The 19,297-nt window shown below is 36.7% G+C and overlaps 2 protein-coding genes and 1 pseudogene across 2 annotated transcripts in view; 2 read left to right on the top strand and 1 right to left on the bottom strand.

Moving 5' to 3' along the window:
* LOC125801219 (zinc finger protein 585A-like) overlaps positions 1-3,919 on the top strand; it is a 30,316-nt pseudogene extending 26,397 nt beyond the window's left edge.
* LOC125801678 (zinc finger protein 160-like) overlaps positions 1-19,297 on the bottom strand; it is a 289,977-nt gene that overhangs the window by 138,741 nt on the left and 131,939 nt on the right. The window lies entirely within an intron of this gene.
* The window catches only part of LOC125801360 (zinc finger protein 239-like), a 151,085-nt gene that overhangs the window by 108,656 nt on the left and 23,132 nt on the right, over positions 1-19,297 (top strand). The window lies entirely within an intron of this gene.

Consider the following 19,297-nt stretch of genomic DNA (forward strand, 5'->3'; position numbering starts at 1 on the left):
GCACTCCATATATGCAGGAATAAAGTAAAATAAATTATACTGGACATAAACATATATAAAATGTCTCTAGAAGATATATAATAGGAAATGAAAACAGTGTGAATTTTTAAGTACTACCCTGAATGTGATAATTAGGGGTGGGTGATATGGCTCCATATTTCAGGGTAATATAGTTCATGATGTTCAAAAATATTGGCAACATTATTTCTTACGATATTTTATGTCATACTGCCTTATTAAAACAGATTAATGTCATTTCTGGAGCTGTGATTGTATGCAGATAAATTATCCCATAAATGGTCCTACACCTGAATAAAAAAAGTAATATTATCTCATTTCTAGAACATAAAAACAGGAAGGGGTAGGTCGAGATTCTTCATCAAGCATATACATTTAATACAGGCTTTTTCTGCTTCCGGTCACTGAAATTATTGTATTGAAAAACTAAATATTTGATTATAAAAGGTGAGGGGTAGAGATATACTGCAAGTCAGAAAATTACAAAGATATTTATAAGATAAAATGAGATACACTTTGTTAGAGCAGTATGACATATTTACAGCTAGTGCTGGACGATGTGGCCAAAATTTATATCACGATACATTCCTTAATTTCGGTCGATACAATATAATTTCGATATCTATATAAATATTTGGAAGGCCTCAGAAAAACTGTTAGGAATCCCTGCAATGGAAATCTGTACCTATTACTGTCTTTAAAGCCTCCTCTCATAAAAAACTGTATAATACTTTAGAAATAAAAAAATGGTCAGAATGAATTAATGCTCACCTTTATTTGCATGTAGCAATATAAAAACATGACATCTCTGTCAAACACAAACCAATAACCTCTTTACATTTTACCAATATAAATAACTTTACATTACAACAGAGGCAGAGCTTCTTATCCTTTTGTAAACATATTTAACAGATCAAAACAAAAGTGCCTCATCCAGGATAAAGAATGCAGAAAGCCTTCATTTATATAAAAGGAACACGATATCACCGTCAAATAAACAAACCTATATCAACTATAAATAACTTAGATACAACATAAACTACATAAGTGCTTCAGCCAGAATAAGGAAGATATTGTGTGTAGTGAAACTGCTTGAGGTGGTGGAACAGATTAGATGCATTACCGTTGCTAGTCAACTCCACTTTCCGGCACAATTGGGAGCAAGCTGAAGTTTATCAGACCTTTGAAAGCCGAACCACTGAATTAGACCTGCCTCCCTCAACTATCTCTCCTGTTTAATCACTTGTGGAAGCATCAGGTGTGCTCATTCTGCATCTAAAATCTAAAATTCTGCATCAGGGCCGAGCCTAATCGAGGAACTCGGTTCGGCCGCACTGCGCTCCGCTCGGCTTCATAGCGGGAGGTTCTAGGTGTGGACCGGAGCGCAGCCGAGCTTCAAGTTTTAGTAGTATGGATTATAGTGTAAAGTGTGATACTACTAAAGTAGTAGTATAACACTGTATTCAGTGCTCAGGACAGCAGCAGTGTTTCTGCTACATACATTTTGCAGCTGCAGCCTGCTGACAGTCAAGATACAACTACATATTAAAATGTCTGTGAATTTATAATGGGATAAAAGTACTGAAGCCTTTATTGTAGTATGAAGGTGTCCCAGTAGTTTTCTCCATATAGTGTAACTAATGTAGGTAATTCTTTTTGGTTAATTGACCTGCTTTTATTTTAATACACAAACTTTTTTTTCTTTGTTTTTCCAGAATAAACAACCAGGATATTTAATAAAGAACAGTGTTAAACTGCTGAAAGAGGTGAAGCACAAGCCATCCAGAAGAATCTCCTGAAAACGCAGAAATTGTTTGCTACATTTCACAGACAGATGGAGCCAAGTCCCGACATGGAGGAACATCAGCACTCTGTCAAGAGTTTTACTAAACAGAGTGATCTCAAAAAACACCAGCGCATTCACACAGGAGAGAAACCGTATTACTGCTCCGACTGTGGGAAGAGTTTTACTGAACGGAGTAGTCTCAAAATACACCAGCGCATTCACACAGGAGAGAAACCACATCACTGCTCAGACTGTGGGAAGAGTTTTAATCAACAGAGTAATCTCAAAAATCACCAGCGCATTCACACAGGAGAGAAACCGTATCACTGCTCCGACTGTGGGAAGAGTTTTATTACACAGAGTAATCTCAAACTGCATCAGCGTATTCACACAGGAGAGAAACCGTATTACTGTTTCGACTGTGGGAAGAGTTTTACTGAACAGAGTAGTCTCAAAAATCACCAGCGCATTCACACAGGAGAGAAACCGCATTACTGCTCCGATTGTGGGAAGAGTTTTACTGAACAGAGTAGTCTCAAAAAACACCAGCGCATTCACACAGGAGAGAAACCGTATCACTGCTCAGACTGTGGGAAGAGTTTTACTAGACAGAGTACTCTCAAAAACCATCAGCGCATTCACACAGGAGAGAGACCATATCACTGCTCAGACTGTGGAAAGAATTTTACTCAACAGAGTACTCTCAAACTTCATCAGCGCATTCACACAGGAGAGAAACCGTATCACTGCTCAGACTGTGGAAAGAGTTTTACTAAACAGAGTGATCTCAAAATACACCAGCGCATTCACACAGGAGAGAAACCGTATCACTGCTCAGACTGTGGGAAGAGTTTTACTAAACAGAGTAATCTCAAAATACACCAGCGCATTCACACAGGAGAGAAACCGTATTACTGTTTCGACTGTGGGAAGAGTTTTACTGAACAGAGTAATCTCAAAATACACCAGCGCATTCACACAGGAGAGAAACCGTATCACTGCTCAGACTGTGGGAAGAGTTTTACTGAACAGAGTAATCTCAAAAAACACCAGCGCATTCACACAGGAGAGAAACCGTATCACTGCTCAGACTGTGGGAAGAGTTTTAATCAACAGAGTACTCTCAAACTGCACCAGCGCATTCACACAGGAGAGAAACCGTATTACTGTTTCGACTGTGGGAAGAGTTTTAATCAACAGAGTACTCTCAAACTGCACCAGCGCATTCACACAGGAGAGAAACCGTATCACTGCTCAGACTGTGGGAAGAGTTTTACTTTACAGAGTGAACTTATATTACATTAGTGCATTCACAAAAGATAGAAAAGTATCCCAAATCTGTTCCTCTGCCATAAAAAATGCAAACCTTAAATCTTTCAGACAGCCAAAAACACCTCATCATGCACAAAATCTTCACTCTGTTACAAGAACTTCATTTAAAAATGGCTTTTTACAGGTTCAGAAAAATGAATCTTATCCAGAGATGATGTTTACTGAATTTCATGCTGTGTTTTTATGTATGTTTGTATACCTACATTAGTTAATGCCTGCAGAGCTCTTCAACACTTAGTGTTGTGTTTTAAGACGTTTTTACACACAGAATCATAAATGGTACCACTAACAGCATAAACTAGGAACATACATTTTTAAAATTTTTTCAGTGATATGCTGAATAAATAGTAAAGCGATGATGCTAGCTCAGAGTAAAATCGTATATTAAATCTCAGCATTAGCTTTAGAACTAATAATAAACAAAAGTGAGGATTTTATCATTCTAGGACATTTTTAGGTTTAAAAATTGAATATGCTTTGCCATTAAGTAGGAAATGATCATTTGGTCAACTTATGTCATTTACAGCCTTAACACATTCTCAATTGTTTACATATTAAAACTTTCTTTATTTTTTCCTCCACTCCACGTTTGTAGTTTGTAGTTGGAGCGAGGGCACTGCCAGTGTTTGCTCCAGATGTTAGATTAGCATTACTTAGTCTTTTAAAATTTAGATGCCCTAGTTTAAAGGAGTAGAGTATTCTTAGGAGTAGAGAATATTCTTAGCTTGCAACAAAAGGCCAACAAAATCCTTTTCAGAGTTAAAAAAAAAAAAAAAAAAACGGTCTAGCTGTAGTTTCCATACTGAAAGCAACACTCAGCAGGCTATGCAGCAGTAAGACTGCAGGATCCTTGATTCCCTCTACTGCACATGTGTCAAACACAAGGCCCGCGGGCCAAATGTGGCCACATCCAAGCGAGAGCTTGTAAGATCTTAGTGTCTATAATAAATAGGTCAGAAGCGTTCTTTGACCAAAAACTACATTTCCCACAATGCTTGTCGATTGTATTACCCGCGAAGTTACGGCTTACTGCCACTACACGGCAGTGTAGTCATTGATGTGGAAACCCTGCCGGAGGGAAGGCGTAACTTCGCGGGTGGAATTGAGACATACAAACGTTTATCCCATAATGTCCAGAAAAAGAGAAGCTGATGCAGACGGACGGCTGTGCTTCAAGGCGAAAGACCGGTATGCCTTTTGTGTTACGAAGAGTGTTACTGACCAAAATAAACGCTTGTTAGGAGAGATATAAGTTCTGTGTAAATATTTATAAGAAAATAGCTGACAAAATCTGTTTTAATGACGTTAATAAACATCACTGTGACAGCGCTAGTCACAGTTTCACCTCAGCAAAGGAGGAGCACGTGAATCACTTATCTAACCAGCCTTTACTGATTTCTGCCCGCAATAACCCTTTCAATAACCTCCAATAGCCTTTAATAGTCTTCAGTAGCCTTCAACAGTCTAACCTTGCAGCCGTGGTGTGTCCACTAAACTCTGTAGTTATAAACATCCTGAGGTTAGCAGCGCGCTAACTGACCTGTTTATAATGTAATCTGAGCAGTGACTCCGTGACTCTGCTCTAAACTGCTGCTATTAGCTGCTTGGGCTGAAAGATGAACTGTAGAGAGCTGTATTATCTGTTTAGTGGGGTTAAAATCTTTATTTTCTACACAGAAGAATTTTAAAAACTGTAAAAACGCTCCAGAGCCTCAGCTGAGCCCTGTAGCCCGTGGCTGGGCTGTAGCTCTGACTCAGTAAAGACTGCGGGCTTGTGCTGCTGCTGCTCCGACTAGTGGTTGTATGAGGAACTGCTAAATCTGAGGAAATGCTAAATCTATCACATGTTCTTAACAGCTCACAATTTTTAATTTTATATTTATTAAGCCTTATTTCAGTATCAAACGTTTTGATCAAAGTTAATGTAACTTGTATTTTATGTCATTTCTATTCACTTGAATAGTTTGGTTCTTTATTGATAGAGTTTTTGGATTTCATAACATGACAAATTAAAAGGATTTATGTTAATAGAGCAACAAGCAAACATTTTTTCCATGCAACTGTAATATTTGATTGAATAAATAGTATATTGAGAGTTATTTAACATTAAGGAGTAATTACATTCATTTTATATTACATTTGGTTACATTTTATTACATTTATAAGTTCCATCTGGCCCTCAGAGGACAGCCAATATGCCAATGTGGCCCTCGGCTAAAATGAGTTTGACACCCCTGCTCTACTGGTTTTCTCATTGGTCTATGGTTCAGTCAGTCTGATTAAAAATCTGCAAGTTAATCTACAGGGATATTTGGTTGTGTTGTGTTGCTAAAGTTATATACTCTGTTATCTTTTCCTTATTTGGTATCGTTTTGCTAAAGGGTTTTTTTTATATCTCTAAAGGTACTAAAAATATCTAATCCATTTACTTTATTGATTGTTTTATCCAGTACCAGCTATTATCGTTGTTTTACATCACCTTATGTATTTACTCATATTCATATCTATGTGATTCAATAAAAGGCTTTTATATTGCAAGATCTGCAATCTTATCTATTCTTTCAACTTAAGCATTTAGCCAAAAGCTTTTGTACACAGCCAAACATACATTCAAGCAACCACTATATACAGTGCCTTGCAAAAGTATTCGGCCCCCCCTTGAACTTTTCAAACTTTTGCCACATTTTGGGCTTCAAACATAAATATATGATTTTTTTGTTTGTTTTTTTGTGAAGAATTAACAAGTGTGTAAGAATACGGAGGAGTTTTGCCTTACTATGTTCATTGTTTAAAGGGTTAATCTGTGTGTAACTAAATCAGCATTTCACTTAATCAGTATGTTATTCAAGCATTTAGCACGATTCATGATGATTCACATTGTGACTTAGAATGTATGTATATTGTGTCCTTGTGCTCAAAGCAAGGCCGTTTTTCTTGCAACTTAGCATGATTGATTTTTTTCCAGCAGAACCATGAGTTTCTGTACATGTAATCTATAGTCTGATAAGGTTGGGGTGACCGAGTTCTCGGCTGACGTATAGGATGAATAACTGCTTATCAGTATCAGGATCCGGGGGGTGTGAGGAGCCTCCTCACACACCATTAGACTGAGGCCAGGCGAATGCCTGTTTTTATTAGACTCTGTCTAGGAAGAAGAGTAGAGTTGGGCGGGAGAGCTTCTCCCGAGAGGGACTACAGAGCCACAGGTCCTGTTCACACAGCCGAGAACTCTGGAAACCCCAACTTTTCTCACCTTTGGGGTTTTCCTCTTATTTTCACCTTTTTATTTCAATTCATTTTTCAATAATCTTTTTACTCAATTTTTGATGTATCCAAAAAAACTGTTTTGCTCAGAAGATTCTTTGAATAAAATCTGACGGAACTACAATTTTGGACTGGATCTCCTTTTCTTCTTTATGACGTATCATGCCAGATACATCATAATTCGAACAGTAGATCAATAATCTTTCAATCGTGAAGTGGAACGAAATTTATTGGATACACATTATGTTGAGATACTCAGTATTTTGAGAACACTGGTATTTAACTTGTGTGAAACTGACACCAATCAATCCATAACTCCTGCTATTTACTTACATAGAAGTGTTTTTTTTCTCAGAAGCTCAGTCGCTGTGAAGTGTGGAGAATAGTTTTGCAATATATTGATTATCGCTGAATCACAGTTTTGAGATATCACCACTTGAGATATCTCCACTTTACTGAAATACGCTGAAAAAAACTTGAAAGTGGGCCTTGAAAGTGCTTGAATTTTACATGGTAAAAGGTGTTTGAACCCTGTGTTTAAAAACCCCAGCAGCACTGCTGCACCTGATCTACATGTACCAACACAACACACACGAACACGTCACCACATTAGTGTCAATGCAGTTTTAAGAAATATTTATCACGAAAATAAAGCTCTCTGGCGCTGGGAATTAAATATACAGGGTAAAATTTAGGCTAACCGGATATGCAGGTGTAAAAATAAACTACAGTTTGTGGAACTACAAAAATGGACACATCACAAACAGGTAACAACCTGACCGTTTGACACTTAGCTAATCTGCATACCAGTAGGAGAGAGCAGAGATAGACTGGCTGTGTATGAAACGGTAGGCAGCTACCACAATCTCTCATGCCTGAGCTGTTCATATGTTAACACCCACTAAATGCTTAACCCTTTACAAGTATTAATATGAACTTTAGGAAAAAGAATATAAACAGAATTGCCCTTTTTTCTATTGTGAGTTAAATGAAGTCACTGCTGCCTATTCTAATAAGCTAACCGTATGACTAGCTTGACGAGCTCTGGGGACATTTTTACATGGGATGTGTCTGAAAGATCTGTGGAAAAAAGACATTACTTAAATTAATAAAAAGTATTATTACAATCGTTACAAAAGGACTTTCTGAGCTGAAAACAAAAAAAAAGAAAATATGTTTTATAAAATTTATTGAGATATCATATATATCCTATACCCAGTTTATAGACACATTTGGGACATACCGGGGTTGGACAATGAAACTGAAACACCTGTCTACAGTCACTCAGTTTTGGATCTTAGTTTGCATAAAAATAAATTTATGCCAGTTTTTACCCTGAGCTCTGGCTTGCTCCAATTTTTTTACTCCTTTTTTCCTCTCTGTGTCACAAACTCTTCTAGTTCCTCCCTTTACCCAAGTTTGATTTTAGGAAGTCTTTATAGCCACAGGGTCAAAATGAGACGCATAAACACTACAGAGCAGGGGTCTCACCATGGGCGCAGATGATTATAGTGACCTCATCCGAAATCTAGCATCTACAAGCATAAACGTTGGGGTTTTAATTTAATTAACTGTACGTTTGTGGAATTCTGTGTTCCACAATGCCCTCGTTTTTAAACTAGGAAGCGTTCAGTTCAGAGGTTACATTGTTCGGAGCTCCGTGTTCCAGTTCCAATGTAAATTTAACGCACCTTCTCAAGTCCGGGGTTCTAAGGAGCTGGTAACTGCCTGTAGACTACAGACACAGGCAGTTACCAGCTCCTTACGGTACGTGTCCACTGGCACTTTTTTTCAACGCTGGATCTCCTTGCTCGTTTTTGAATTAAAATGAAGCAACAGAAGTAGACAGTCATAAGTTTAATATTTTTTTTTTTTTTTACCAACCTCACTGTAACCTATAGCTCTATAAACAGGCGCCTGTTCTGTGTGTGTGTGTGTGTGTGTAAGAGGCTTGTGTGTGTGTGAAGACGCAGCCTGCTCTTCCCTCATTGGCTGGACGCAGCCTGCTTTTCCCTGATTGGCTGGACTGGACACAGTGCGGCGGCCGGATTTATTTGAATAAAGTTGAGCCGGAGGGCGGAGCTGCGTTAAACGCAACAACCCGGCATGCACCGAGGCATGCAGCGGCTCTCTCCATTGATTTTATGTATGATGTTATTATGATGTTATTTTAGTAAGCAGTCGCTGTTAACTGAAATTATAAGATGTAAAATGTTAACATTGTCTTCCTGGTCTTGCCTAGGCTGTAGCAATGAAGAAACAAAAAACAATGACAGCGTTTTTTCAAAAACCAAACAATGTGATATGGAATAGTAGGATGTCAGTGATTTGGCATCATGGTGTAAGAATGCGCGCAGATGGCACTGGGGACATATTGACATACCAGACCAATAACAGTTTCAGTATGGCTAGTGTTGATCAGAAAAGTGATTATTCTAAAGTTTATTGCAGCATATATATATATATATAATTTTACAGCAGTTCAAAATGTCCATCTGCGCCCCTGGGTCTCACACTCGCGGCCCGCGGGCCAATTGCGAGACGTGTTGTTACAAACAGCAGAGATGTAGTAATGATTCAGGACGCTGTGACACATTACAAATACGTGCTTTCATGCTGAAATACTTTATATTATGCTCTTTAACAAAGACAGACATGTGGTATGGCATATTAATGAGTGCATAAATTAATTATATATATATAAATTAATTATATAATTTCTATTATTATTAGAAAAATAACAAACGAAAATTAACCCAAAATGTTGACAAAAATATAATCTAACGAATTTCAAAACATAGAAACTAAAAACGTTAAAATGGTATTAATACAACAGTTTAACACCTGGATCAAACAGTTATAAGGATTTATATTTATGCTTAGTACACAGACTAAGCTTAATAGAGCAGACACAGGCATTCTGCTGTCCAGAATTTTAACAGATGCTTATTCTTACTCAATAGCTGGAGTTTTTGAAATGAACAATTAAAAGAGAAAAGAACTTTGAACTGGACATAACTTTATTTATGTCATTTATGTCACATTTCACTTTGCTATTATGTAACTGAAAGTCACTTTTAATTTTTTTTTTCATATCTAAAAAATAAAGCATCACCCTGTCATCTGGTGCTGCATGTCAAGTATATAAACCTTAAAAAAAACATTTGAAATACACAGCAATATAAAGCTATATGTTAGCGTTCATTTCTTATCACCAGGGCAAATTTATTTTAAAAATGTATATATTAATTAATTGACTAAAATCTCTCCTGCGCTTTAAAATGCTGCAGTCACGCAGAGCTTGAAAGCTTGCATGGCACTGCGATTAAAATAAATAAATAAATAAATAAAGTCCTATAAAGTGTAGCCAAATGTATGGTATTAAATTCGAATATTTACTCATATTCAATCAAGAGAAATCAGGCAAAATGCGCCGCTCTCTCTCTAGCATCGCCGAGCTGAATTCAGCGCGAGGCTTCAAATAATAGTTTAGTTAAATTAATTAAGATGAGTGAGGACCTGTAAAGTTAATCAAATATTGTCAAATATAAAGGATAGGTTGAGGTTTTGGTGAGCTGTTTCAATTATTTGAAACCGAAACTAACTGAAACTGATATTATTCTGCGCACTATTAGAAAGGCTTTGATTTTGTTTTAAATGAATTTTTATTTTATATTAATTATTTTTTAATTCATTTTAAATATTTTTATTATTTTTATTGATCAAATATTTTTTTTCATAAGATATATATTTTTTTATTTTTGATGTATTAATTTTTATGATCTTTTTAAAGTTTTTTATTCTTCCTTTTTTATCTTTATATTTTTTCCGTCTATAGTAAATGTCAGTTTTTATTTCTAATTTTTCTAATTTTATTTATAATATTTTTAATCCCTTTTAAACTGTAAATGTTCAGCGGCACAGTAAATGAGGGTCCTCCTCCAGTGTAAATAACCGATTGCTTGATTAATATTCAATGTTGCAAACCCAGTTTTTACATAAACAATAAACAGAATAAATAATAAAATAACATTGCTGATGTATCTTCAACAGCACATCGCATCCTATTCACTTCAATGGAGAGAGACACTGCATACCAGCTGGGTTGGGTTGCGTTGCGTTGAACGCAACCCCGCATTCTTTATTCAAATGAATCAAGCCGCCGCGCTGCTTTCAGCCAATCAGGGACTTCACACACACACACATTCGAGCCTTACACACACAAACGGCAAAATATGGATTTATATAGAGCACAGTAAAGTTCATTTAATCATTAAAAGTTTAAAATTGACTACACCTGTAGCCTTATTTGGATTCAAGATACGCCCACACGGCGAGAAGAGAGATCTGGTGTTCTGTCGACTTGTGCTACCCTGACAAACCGTGCTACCCTTTTGTGTATATTTAAAGGTAAAAGCACAAAAGTAGCACAATATTAGAGCATGTTTCCAGCAGAAGTTCATGTACTATGTTTGGATAGTCTAAATCACCGTATCAGGGTAAAGTTATGGTAGTAAGAGTTTATTATAATCTTTTTTTTATTTTAAGATCATATTTTATTATTATTGTTATTATTATTAATTGCCATTACACTTTGACAATGTAATGACAGTCCAGGTTATTAAATGAACAAAAAATATTAGAAAAACAGAATTATTATAGTACACTTGAAATAATAATACAAATGTAGGTTAGCACATGCGCAGTGTCTTTAGAAAGCGTGTATCGATGGGTAGCATAACTCGACAGAACACCTGGCATGGCAGAATGTGTTGAATAAAATACGTGTTCTTGTCCTGTGCGGCCCAGCCTCACCCAGTCTCTACCTACAGCGGCCCCCAGATAGAATAAGATTGAGACCACTGCTATAGAGCCAGAGAACCAGCTTAAGTTGCAGACCTGAAGATTCAGACCAGTAGTTCCAATGAACTTAATACACATAAACAGTCCACAAATACAGCTACAAACTACAAAAGCATACAATAGACCCAACAATAAATGCTTAATGTTCCTACAAGTACAGGCGTTTAACAAATATCACTCATTTGTATCTCTACAGGACGCCAGAGCAGCCAAAACATTAAGTACACACAAAAATCACCAGTCACACGGCATATTACTTAGTTTCACATTGAAGGGCAGCCTTTAAAAAGGCTTTTTAATATAATATGACACAATATCTGTCTTATTTCCATGATAGTTAGCTAAATATTTAATTTATCCAGCATGCGCTCTCCGTTTTACTAGTAATCAATGCGCGTAGCCTGACCCCTTCATCCGAGCGCAGAGAAGGGGCTAGGCAGCCATGGCCCCGCCCCCGGAGTGAAAAGCATGAGTCTTATTGGTTAGATTGTCCTAAGACTTTTCTAATAGACTCATTACTACACCCTTCTCAAAATCAGGAGAAGGGTCCGCGGACACGTGAGCAGAAGACATTTTAAAGAGCTTTGATTGGTCAGTACCGCTGTCAATCATACAGTCCTATAGCAACGAAAAACACAGGCTAATGCTTTGAATTAGTTGCTGTTTTTTCGTTAATCTATAAAATAAATGCTTACACTTGCAATAATTATATACATCCTGATAAAAAAATATGTAATTATTTACATGCACATTTGGTCAGCCCTTAGAAGGCCTTAGAGGCCTTACTGCACACCACTGATATGTATATTGAATATGAATTATACATAATACTTAAGGCTGGACAATAATTTAAAATCACTGATTGTCTCCAATAATGTTTTTGTAATTTTTAAACGAATATATTTTTTATTAAATATTGGCCTGGAGGTCTAAGACAGCAATGGTCCTCCAACTAAAAAATATTCTTAAGAGGCATTTAGTATTTACAGCATCTGTTACCGACTGACGTTCATTAGAGAGAGCTGCGTCAGTTCAGTGCATTAATTTGAGAAGAAAAGACAGAACCCAATAGGCATATGTATAGCCATACACCTTATATAAGGTGTATACACCTTATATAAAGTTCTTAATACTGTTGTATAAAAGAAAATGAAAGGTGGGTTAACCCCTACCCAGGGCCGCTGCTAAGGTTTTGGAGGCCCTAAGCATAACTTGTCAGGGAGCCCCCGCCCCCCCCCCCCCCCCCCCCAAAAAAAAAAAAAACAAAAACAAAAAAAAAACACACAAACACAAAAGGTTTACGCAAAATTTTACAATTTATTAAAATTACACATGTAACTGTGAATATTTACAACGTTATAAGTAAGGCCAATAACAGTGAAGAACAGCACAAGAGTACTATTTATAATGTATAAATAATAAATGAAACGATGCATGTCTATTTTAAGCAGTGGACACGTCATTTACACAAGCCAGCCTTAAAGGTTATGAAATTATCGTTTATATTCGTGGTGTATTTATATCAGCCTGTCAAAATCTATAGAGCTGTCTGATCCTGCTGTCATACAGACCATTTGGATAGTGCACTGACGGCATTAGTCAATAGGTAGGCTACTCTGTTTATTAATTTTTTATTAAAGTCACTAAAAATCTTCAAACTACACTACTACTATTTGCAAACGTGCCACGTGCCTTGCAATACCCAGATTAGTTTCTAGTTAAGCGTTTAAAGCTACCAAATCAGCAAAGCCAACGTAACTAGCTCAGGCAACACCACTGAACATGAAGTAATCAAAACTATTTAAACCTTTATCATCGAAGTTACTCACCAGAAAGGGATGCATGGGCCTCATCTTTCTGCTTCTTTTTCTTCTTCTTCTCAGCTCCAGACTCAAACCGTCGCTTCATAGTTGAATTACCATTTAGTAGCAACTTCGCGCGGTGAACTTGTCTCCTGCCAAACTCAAGTAGCGTTGCTACTTCAGTTAGGACTAAGGTTGCCAGATAAGTTACGATTTTTCATCCTATTTGTTTATTTTATTTTAAGTTTTTAACTTACACAAATATTGCACTGGACAAGTTTTTGTATAGAATGGCCACATACACTTTAAAAATGGTTAAACATGCGCAAGATTTAGCGCCTCCATGCATTTTTTGATTATTTATTTGACTGGAAAATGTCACATCTGGCAACAACCAACAGAGCAAACCGAGCCGTGCCATTTCAGGCAATAGGGGTGGGGGCATTATATTATGCACAAAAATAATAACGTGCCGCTTTTAAGTAGTAGAGTAGGTGCCCCATGCAATGTTTAAAGACAAAAAAGATGAGCGTATCATAAATAATTCACATTGGGTTTTAAATTTAATAATGTCATAATTTCAACACATTTCATTCTCAGTCAATTTGGCTCCCTGCAACTGCAAAATGGTTGAGGCCTAACGCTGGCTGCGTTGTCTGCGTATGCAGAGCGGCGGCCCTGCCCCCACCTCTCGTCCGGGGTACAACTCCCCTACGTGTTCGTTTGATAGAGAGTCGTAGGCAGGTGGAGTGAAGTTGAAAGCAAGCCAAGTATTTATTACTGAATTCAGGAGAACCAATACATACAAGACAGTTAACAGCCGTCCCAGTAGAAGTTCTGACCCCCCTCTGATCTGACTCCATGTTTATACCCCAAATGACGTGAAACCTGCTGATGAGGCGTTGCTAAAATCATCTCATGTTAGCATGCGTAATTTCACGTGTTAGTACGTGTTAGTAAGTTTCACAGGTCTGACCGGACCACTAGTGTTTGGCCTTGATTGTGTCCAGCCGGACAGTGTGGTATTGTTTCAAGAATTGACTGTATCCAGTCAGACAGTGTGATATTGTTTCAGTAATTAGACAGTGCCGCCCTCCCTATGTGCGCGTGTCCTCCTCCCGCTTTGGTAGGTGAAGAACTTTGCACGCACAGAGAGAAAGGCCGCACTGTTCGTCTCGAAGTCTCCTTTGTATCAATTCAGTTCATACAGAGTGCACTAGCTGATGATTGATGGCCGTTAGTCAGAAACATGCAGTAAACGAAATGCTTCAAGCATGAGCTACACAAGTCACACAATAGGTCTCATATGTTATATGTTAATGTGTTAGTAGCGCGTGGTTAGTCCGCCATATAATAGGTCCTATGTGTTAGTAAACGCCTTATGTATCATGTGGGTTAATTTGTCATAATAAGGTTGGTGTTAGTCACATGCCTGATCAAACAGTGTTTTACTATATATGTAAAGAATATGCTGTGATTATTGGTTAATCTTCTATATAAATGCATGTAAAATACATTGTGAGTAATAAAAATGATCAAATACAATGTGAGTATTGGTTATGCATATAGAATACAAGGTTTCACACAATGATTATGTAATTATAGATACTAAGATAAGTAATCATAATTGAAAGATATTTGTCAATACACTCAAGGTAAAATAAACAGTTACTCTTCAATACCAATACAGAAATGAAGAAATGTATTGTGTGTAAAGGATGATTTACACTTCTTACATAGATATAGGCTTCATAAATGTATTTAAAGTAAAAAAAAAAGTATTTATTGATTTTAATAGTTCCTAGATTTTTTTTTTGTTACAGATGTACTGAGCCATGAGACTGCAAAAATGTATATAAAAAACTGTATGCTAGAACTGCATCATTTTTAATTTCTGCCTTGAATGTCCTGAATCATTACTACATCTCTGCTGTTTGTAACAAATCAAACCACATTTACATACGTAGTGAGTGACTCCTTAGAGGGTTCTTAAAAGGTTCCCTGGAACCGGCTCCGGCACCAGCACTTTTTTGGTGGAAAAGAGGTATAAGAAGAGACGGCTCTTTCGGCTTCCAAGTAGCTACTTATATTTTTTGGTTGCTTAATTCAATTTATTACCAAATTATGTGTACAATGAATTAATAGAGTTGAAACATACATTATATAAAATATATATTATTTATATGGCTTTATTTTTATAAAAATAAATAATGAAATACAAAAACAAAGGCCCATCTCAAGTAAACAAACAGGTCCAATGTAAATGTGTATACTATTTTCAAATGTGAAACTCTATACAGTGAAATAAACAGCGCTGAACACCATCAACAAAGTGTCACTCAACAAAAAAAAAAAAAAAAAAAAAAAAAAAAAACAAGCATCCAGGTGATGTTTTTTGAAAACTTTAGCAAAGATTGACATAAAAAGGAGCTCATGTTTGAGGGTTTGATTGGTTTCTGTTATGATCTGCCCTGTTGTGGAAGAGGGAGCTGATGTTGCTACAAAACACAGTTTATGCGAGGTCACATGTGTAAGGTGTGGGTAGATCAAGCACTTCAATGTTGAATGCTCTTTTTGTCAATCAGAACGTGAATCATCTTTTTTTTATGTTCCATTGTATCTTAATTCTGGCAAGACTTTTCTTCTTTCTTTTTAAAGAAAACTAAAATCTCTGTAAATGTGAACCTTGGTGATATATATGTTTTTTTTCATACACTGATCTTGATTTTAAGTATATTATTAATATTATTATTTTATTGAGTAAATACTACTATCATCATTGTAAATACTTGATTTGATATCTTCTTACTGGACTTTATTCCACTTTTGAAAACCTTTAGAGAGCTAATAATAAGAAATGCCTAAAAACTGTAAGAGTTTATGAGGAGCTTTCACTGTTGCCTCTTGTTAGTATTTCACTATTTCTATCATTAGTTTTCTTCCTTAATGTATATTTTTTATGTTGTCTTCTACTGTGGTTTATATGTATCATCGTAAAACTTTAATTTATACGTTTATATTTATATATATATATATATTGGCTCACTCTCTGGAGTCAGCGCATGTCGTTTATTTCAAAGAGCCGGCTAAGAGTCTGACCCATCACTACTAATAACTACAGTGCCGTAGTTTAACACTTTATTGTTGTGCTGTTGTACCAGAAAAGAATGTAGACTGCTAAAACTTACTCCTATCACCATGTTCTGTGTTACAGGAACCAGAGTCACTGAAGATCACAGTGGAGATGGAGATCGTGGGAATCTCCACAAAAGGCGATGAGACTGTTCTCCTCAGTGACACCATGGAGGAGTTCAGCGTTCCCGCCACTGTGTGGAGTGGTGACGTTAAAAGTAACTGTTGTGAGGGAAGGGGAGGTCATATTAAACATTGAAAGCCCACTTTTTAATGAACCATAATGTGGTAATTTGACAAGTTTTTGTGTTCAGATTGTAATATTTCTTAGCATGTTCTGTTAGGGTTTTATGGGTGGGCGGGAGGGCATGTGTTTGTGCTTTTGATTTTTGATTGTGTGTGTTGTGTTTAAACTAATTCAAAATAAAATGTGTTTAAATTCAGAAGACAGGTATAAAAACAATTAAACACATTCAATTAAGCTTACTATCTTTTCCTGCTAAAACAAATATTCTATGGTTTTTATATTTTTCTGCTGGTTTTGTGGTGTTTTGCAGTGTTTTTCTAAAGGTTTTTATCAGCCCTTTTAAACCCTATGTGTCAGGTCTTAGCCCTGTCTCGTGTCTCTGTGTGTCTTCCCCACGTGACCTGTGCTCCCCTCTGTCTCCCGTCTCAGTACTTTTCCATGTGTGTCTCATTTGTAGCTCCGCCCCTTCCCCAGGTGTTTCCAATTCTAGTGTGTTTTATGTACTATAAATAGCCCTCGTCTACCACTTTGTCGCCGTCGGTCTTTGCACTAACCTCTGTTGTTTTGTCTCTCTGTGTTTCTCCGCGTTTCATAGCCCTAGTCCTTGCTCTGTGTTTATCTCGTGTATATTTCTAGTTTCCTTTATTTCCATTGTTTTCTCCCTTGCCCTGCTTAGTTTAGTTCCCCTTGTCTAGTTTAGTTTCTTGTTTAGCTCTATGTTCCCTGTATTTAACCTTAGTCATTTGTTTCTCGTTTATTTCTTGTTTTCATGTTTATAGTTTATTGCCTTGTTTATTTTTCTAGTTTATTTCCCTTGTATATATATATTTCTTATTTGTTTATTATCATCGCTCGTTTGTTATTGGTTATTTGTGTTTCTTTGTTACATGTTTACTTGTTCCTCGTTTCCTTGTTTCTTTTGTTATTTATTTAATAAATTATTTTTTTATATCGCTCCTACCTGCACCTGTGTCCGCCTCCTCGTCTCCCTGCCTGGGTCATTCGTGACACTATGAAAGTATTTTTTATAATTGGCATTTTTCAGAAAGACATGTGCTTGTGGTTTATGATCATAACAGTTTCTGCTTTTAAGAGTTTACACTGCTGGGCTGAAGATATACTAAACCATAAAGATGCATATCTGTGCTGCACCACCATTTATTCAAAAGTATTTGGATATTAGCATTTAACCAAAAGTTTTTGCACACAGCTCAATCAGCCAAAAGTATTGGCATTCCACCATTTAGCCACAGGCAGTAGCTTTTATACTGTTTGTAACAAAACAAACGATAGTGTGATATAAACTTCGTCCAACACTGTATTGGATGATTTACACTTATGTATGTACAGGCTCACAAATCTATTTCTTTATTTTAATAGTTCCTATAAATGTTTTGTTACAGATGCACACAGCAATGAGACGATATAAATAATAGTTCATGCTAGACGTTCATTATCTTTAATGTCTGATTTGTAAACCACATTATCACATGCACTGTATAAAACTATTCGCCATTCCCTGGTTCTTAAAAGTTTTTATTAAGGACGCAGACGGCGCGGTCGGTGCGGGAATTTTTTTATTTTTTCTCCCCTGCCTTCATCTTCAGGGGGGTCAGAATCAATGACTTCCCAGAGCAGATTTATTCTTTGTCTGATTTCTACCTCAGAAGAGTGTCAGACTGTTTATAAACAAATACTCAGCACAGAATTTCAGATTACCACACAGCATTTTCTATCCAATAAGTAATCACTTAGGAATGTGTCTGATTGACATCCCAAAAACCGCACCGTCCACCAACTGTTGGTCCTCTGCCCGGGGCACCAGGAGTTTGGTGATGCATTTCACCCGGATGGGAGACTCCTTTTAGTAGAGAGTCGTCGACTGTGAAAACATTCTGTGCAAACAAAAGAGCACAACGGACTAAATATAAAATATTTGTTATGTTTCACCTAATTTATTGTATTACCCATGATTCAACTGTTCATATGCAAATATTTTATTTGTTGATTGGTTGGGAGAATAAACCATAATATTAAACTGTTTTGGGTTTTGTGGGGCTATTGTGCTGTTATTGTTCTGTATATGTAACGCTTGGTACTATTTAAATAATATGAAAATAAATAAAAATATATCTTTTTTAATTGCTTGGCAGAGATGTGTGGTGTTGTTTCCACCCAGACACTTTAAAATGGGGACACAAGTGCTGCTAAGTAGGAAAATATCCATTTTAATTATTTTCATATATATTTCTTATTATGTAATATTTAATCAGTGCTAAGCGTTACACAACAGAACAATAACAGCAAAATAGCCCCACTTAGTCCAAAAACAGTTTAATAATATATAGTTTAATAAAATATTAGAATATGAACCGTTAAATCATGGGTAATACAATAAATTAAGTGAAACATAATGAATTAAACAGTATAAACATGTTATTTTGTATGTTTGTGCTCTTTTCTTTACACAGAATGTTTTCACGGCCGACGACGCCCTACAAAAAGGAGTCTCCCATCCGAGTGAAATGTATCACCAAACTCCTGGGGGCTGGCAAGTGGTGGACGTCGCGGTTGTTGCTATCAAGGGCGTTGGAGTGGGTTTGATATGGGGGGGGGGGGGGGGCTAATATGAATTAAAGCCCACCCTATAGTGTCTTAGAACAACATTTATGGAATTACTTTTAATCACAAATGATCCATTTTTTGTCTGTACTTCTGTTTGAGGGACAACAACACCCCAACAGCCACAATGGACAGTCGAGGTGCTGCACGGAGAACCCTGCCAAGCACCACCAGTGAACTACCAAAGTCCACCAGAGGTCTCAGAATCTCCTTATCATCTCCTAACCTATG

Source organism: Astyanax mexicanus, chromosome 4, assembly GCF_023375975.1.
Source record: "Astyanax mexicanus isolate ESR-SI-001 chromosome 4, AstMex3_surface, whole genome shotgun sequence".
Lineage (NCBI taxonomy): Eukaryota > Metazoa > Chordata > Actinopteri > Characiformes > Acestrorhamphidae > Astyanax > Astyanax mexicanus.